This window comes from Tenrec ecaudatus, chromosome 1 (genome assembly GCF_050624435.1).
Source record: "Tenrec ecaudatus isolate mTenEca1 chromosome 1, mTenEca1.hap1, whole genome shotgun sequence".
NCBI classification, from domain to species: Eukaryota; Metazoa; Chordata; class Mammalia; order Afrosoricida; family Tenrecidae; genus Tenrec; species Tenrec ecaudatus.
The window spans coordinates 8,539,764-8,545,839 of NC_134530.1; positions in this window are offsets into that span (position 1 = coordinate 8,539,764).

Here is a 6,076-nt window from a genome sequence, read left to right on the forward strand (position 1 = left end):
CCTTGATCATTTCCCACCAGGCCTGCCACTCCCCCTTCTCTACCATTTGGAGTCCCATGTTTTTCCCTTGTCCCTGGGTTTGTTAATGGAAGTAAATTTTCATTCAACAGTGCTTCTGAGTGTCTTTGAATCTCCATTCGTGTGCTAGCATCTGAGAGTATTGATCAGTCGTACAACTGAATATTTGTATTGTTTAACATAATATTTTAAGCACTAACTGCAACGTAGGTTTCATTATCATACACATATTATAAATGAAAATATATAAATTGATTTAAAATATAGATGTTTTTCCTTCATGTTTTGGGCATGATAGTGGGATGTTCTATGTTCGTGCTGTTATAGCTATATTTCTGTCTTTTGCATTTTACCTGAATTATATCCCATCATTGCCTGTGTAGGAAACTGAAGGCATAAATTCTGTGTAGAGATCTGGCTTTTGAACTGGAACCCTTTAACAAGCCAAGAAAAACAAATCCACCATCTTCAAGGGAATTCTTACTCATAACGATAATATGAAGGATTGCCTAGACTAAATATATAGGAGAACAGAGTGTCTCATCTTGCTCGAGCAGATCTGTGGGTACAGAGGAACTACTGACCTTGTGCTTAGCAGACCAGCAATTATCCAACAGCTTCCGTTTAACTTGAAAAGTTTCCGGGTCTCAGAAATTGTTTTGTAACCTTTCCTAGAATTAAATTTTTCAACTTAACATGCTGATGATAAAAGAAATGCTTCAGAAAATTAAGATCAGAAATATAGTTGAGCACCGTTTATCAAGCCACTACAAATTGTGACCCTGAGAGCAATGAGTGACTTCATAGACCGACTGTTTTCCTGCATGTTCAATTTGTGTATGCTCCTTTGTATAACTAAGATCGTTAGACACATGAAAGCCAACATGTATAACCCTTCAGATATAGAAACAGGAGAAATGGTTCCCTGCATGTAAGGGAAAGGAGGGTGGGAATGGGGAAAAAGGAGCTGATAGTATTGATGATTGTATAACCCCACTCTAGGGGAGGGAACAATAGAATTGTATGTGAATCGATAAACAGGATGGTATAAGATATGGCAATAAATACATAATGTTCCTGGGGCATAGAGTGGAGTGGGAGGGGACAAAGCGGAGCCACTGTCAAGGAGTTCCAGAAGAAAGAAAGTGTTTTGAAACTGATTGTGATAATAATTTTCCAATACAGTGTATTTTTTTAAAAAATTTATTGGGGCTCATATAATTCTTTTCACAGTTCATATATATACATACATCAATTGTATAAAGCACATCTGTACAGTCTTTGCCCTAATCATTTTTTTCTCTTTTCTTCTTTTACATTTTATTAGGGACTCATACAACTCTTACCACAATCCATACATATACATACATCAATTGTATAAAGCACATCCATACATTCCCTGCCCCAATCATTCTCAAGGCATTTGCTCTCCACTTAAGCCCCTTGCATCAGGTCCTCTTTTTTTCCCCTCCTCCCTCCCCATTCCCCCCTCCCTCATATGCCCTTGGTAATTTATACATCGTTGTTTTGTCATATCTTGCCCTATCCGGAGTCTCCCTTCCCCCCTTCTCAGCTGTCCCTCTCCCAGGGAAGAGGTCACATGTGGATCCTTGTAATCAGTTCCCCCTTTCCCACCCACTCACCCTCCACTCTCCCAGCATCGTCCCTCACACCCTTGGTCCTGAAGGTATCATCCACCCTGGATTCCCTGTACCTCCAACCCTCATATGCACCAGTGTACAGCCTCTGTCCTATCCAGCCCTGCAAGGTAGAATTCGGATCATGGTAGTTGGGGGGAGGAAGCATCCAGGATCCGGGGGAAAGCTGTGTTCTTCATCGATACTACCTCACACCCTAATTAACCCATCTCCTCTCCTAAACCCCTCTATGAGGGGATCTCCATTGGCCGACACTTGGGCCTTGGGTCTCCACTCTGCACTTCCCCCTTCATTTAATATGATATATATATATACATATATATACATACATATATACATATACACATACATACACACACTTATATCTTTTTTTTTTTGCATGATGCCTTATACCTGGTCCCTTGGGCACCTCGTGATCGCACTGGCCGGTGTGCTTCTTCCATGTGGGCTTATTTGCTTCTGAGCTAGATGGCCGCTTGTTCACCTTCAAGCCTTTAAGACCCCAGACACTATCTCTTTTGATAGCCGGGCACCATCAGCTTTCTTCACCACATTTGTTTATGCACCCATTTGTCTTCCCAATACAGTGTATTTTACTCTACATAATTCTATAATTGAACTATGTAGTGTTATGATATCTGTGAGAGCTCTCAATAAAATAACAGGAAAATTTTTCCACAATGGAAATTACACAATTCTTAGGAGTCCTTTTCCTTCGGAATACAAGGAAACTCTTTGCTCCTCTGTTGTGGTTCACTCTGTGTAAAAGAATCTCCCAAGAGGCAACGTCTTTATTAAGAACAGAATGTGCAAGGAAGAATATCCTTGCTGATGTCAGATAGCTCTTGGTTGAATGCAGAGAATACCAGAAGGATGCTTGTGTTTCTTTGTTTGTTTGTTTTCATTGACAATGCAAAATCATTTGACTGCGTGGACTATAATAAACTGTGGATAACATTGCGAAGAAAGGAAATTCCAGGACACATCATGGTGCTCATGGAGAACCCATAGTTAGGCTAAGAGGCACTTGATGGAAAAGAATGAGGATTTAAAATCAGGAGAGGTGTTTGCCAGGTGGTATCATTTCACAATATATGTATCTGGAAAAAATAATGCAAGAGGCCAAATAATATGAAGAATGAGGCGTCAATATTTGAGGATTGTTTATCCACAGCCTGCAATATGCAAATGGCGCAGCCTCATTTTGAAAGAATAATATTGGAAGAATTTACTGGCAAAGATACAAAACTACAGAATCCAGTAAAGATCATAGGTCAACATAAAGAAAACAAACATCTTCACAAATGAATCAATAAGCAATATCAGGATCAATGGAGAAAATATTTAAATTGGTAAATATAACATTTTACATTGAGCCACAATCAATGTCCATGAATCAGCATTCTAGAAATTGAAAATATATTATTATATTGAGCAAACTTGATGCAAAAATCCTCTCTTAAGTATTAAAAAGCAAAGTTGTCACTTTGACGCCTAATATGTGATTGATCCAAGCCAAGTCCTTTTCAATCACCTCACATGCATGTGAAAACTGGACAATGATTATAGAAGAGTGCAGAAGATATGACACATTTGAATGATGTTGGAATGGAATATTGAACATACCAAGGACTTGCAGAAAGCAAGCACATCTTTCTTGAAAAAAAAAATTACAGTTGGATAACTCTTTAGAAGTAAGGATGAGAAGATTTTGTCTCATGTAATTTGGGCATAGTCTCAAGAGGTACTGATCCCTAAGAAAGGACACCATGCTTAGTATCGTTGAAGGTCATTGACAAATGGGAAGACAATAAGATGGATTGGCTACTAGGCTGCAACAGTAGTTCAAACATAACAATTGTGAGGATGATCAAGACTGGACAATGATTCATTTTGCTGAACATAGTGTTCTGTGTGACAGAAACAACTCCAAGACAGCTAACAAGTTCCTATGGGAGCCCAGGTGGTGTGATGGGTTACGTTCTTCTCCCAATAATGCCTCAGAAAACATAAGGAACAATTCTACTGTGGTGACGAGTTTGGCTTTCTTTACCTTGAGTCATAATGCATATTGAAATCTGTAATCCTTAATCTTTTTCATCATGTGCTTCAAGTTCTCCTTGCTTTAAAAAAAGTAAGATTGTGTCATTTGCACATCTCAGGTTGTTAATAGCCTCCTCTATTCCTAATGCCACATTCTTCTTCACATAAGCCAGATTCTCTCATTCTTTGTCCAGCATATTGATTGAAAAAAATGGTGGAGAGCGTACAACCCTGTCATAAATCATTCCTGATTTTAAACCATGCATGATTCCCTTGTTCTGTTCACACAATTGTCACTTATTCCATGTAAAAGTCCCAAATGGGCACATTGAACTGTTCTAAATTCCCATTATTCTCACAGTTATTCATAATATGTTATGCTCCACAAAGTCAAATGTCATGGCATAGTCCATAAGACACAAAGAAAGCTCTTCTGCTATGCTCTGCTTTCAACAAATAACCATCTAACATCGGCAATGATATCCCTTATTCCACTGAGTTTATAAATCTGGAATTGCCCACTGGAAACTCCCTGTTGATGTACTGCTGCAAACATTGTTAGATGATCTTCAGAAAATTTGTACTTGTGATATTAATGATATTGATCTATACATTGAGCATATGTTGATTCGGTTTCTTTTTAATGGGTACACATATGGGTCTCTATCATTCAGTTGGCCAAGTAGCTGCATTCCAAATTAACTGACACAGAGAAGTGGGTACTCCAGTGCTTCATCAGCTGTTAAAGCATTTCTTTTTTTAAAAAAAAAAACAATTTATAAGGGGCTCATAGAACTCTTATCACAGTTCATACATATACATACATCAATTGTATAAAGCACATCTGTACATTCTTTGAAAGCATTTCAATTGGTATTCCATGAATTCCTGATGCCTTGTTCTTGGCTGGTGCCTTTAGTACTTCTTGAACTTCTTCCTTCAGCACTTTTGGTTCTTGTTCATATGCTAGCTCTGGGAATAGTGAAATGTTGAATACTTCTTTTTGGTAGAGAGCTCGGGTATTTTTCCTGCAGTCTCTTTCAAAATGGCAACATAAGGCTTGAATTACTTTGTTGATTTCTTTTCGTTTCAAATATGCTGAGCATGTTTTTCCCTTTGATTTTTCCAATTTCGGGTTTTTCCTATTCTAGGGTATCCATAGTTTGCTTTAATCTGACAGAAACATCTGGATATTCATTTTCATAAAGATTATAGCCTAGAAAAATCTAAGAGCCCTAAATTTAGAAATAAGGTTAACGGTGAGCTTCCTCTTTGGAAGCAGTAGAGGGTCCAGTCTCCAGTGACATTCACTTTCTGCTTCCCTTGTTGGATTCACACTAACAAGTCTCCAGAGAGTGGAATAACATGCACTGATCTGACTAATTATGAGCACTGGACTTTTTGCTCGCAATGCCATAAACTGCAAATAACCCACCATGGGCTCCAGAATTTATAACCTAGTCCAAGGAGCTCCATACTCATTCTTGAACCTGCATTTTATCCAGTCCTGAGGAAGGAGTCATCCTATTCCTCCAGGCAGGAGAGCAGGGAAGGACTCACACCGCTTGGTCATATCTCAGCAGAGACCCAGCACAATACAGTGAGTATTGTGGAACAGCCCACTGAGAGAGTGGGAGCTTTCTTATCTCCTCACCAGGAGAACCAACATATGCAGCATGACCCTATGGAAAACTCTGAAACGGTGATATGACTCAGAAGCCTCTTAAATGATTGTTCCTGGATCTGGTCTAGGTGCGAGAATCCCGTAATCTTTCAGTGTTTTAATTTAATGTACATTGGTTCTACTTCCTATGGTATGCACTTCCTCCCTTTCATTCGTTCCTTAAACACAACAAAGCGATATTGTAGCTGGTGAGATGATGGCCATAAATGTTGCATTGTGAAGGCTATTGAAGGCTGCCCATGGGGCACAATCTGCGCTAAGATTCCTGTGAAACTTGTCTCAGTTACTTGAACAACCACAAAGAGAAAAGAGTGAAAGGCATGCTTGCCTTTTCACAGAAGCGAAAGGGAGTGAAATCATTTTTGTAAATTCAATCAGCTCATGGACTAGAAAAGTTGAAGCCATTTTGAATGTGGACCATCCCGACACAAGACACGTGAGCATATTCTCCTACATCTATCCAACATGCCATTTCTCTTCCCCAGTCTCCCCAGGCGGAGGCCCCTTGCTCGCTGCGCTCTGCTGTGTGGAGTATCTGTTAGACCCAGGGCACAGATGTGCTTGCCTCCACTACCAGATGTCAGTTAAGGATACAGGATGGGAGCACATTGGGAGCAGAAGGTTGATAAACCAGCACAGATTTCTCTCTTGCCCTTCTTCTGGATTATGTGTC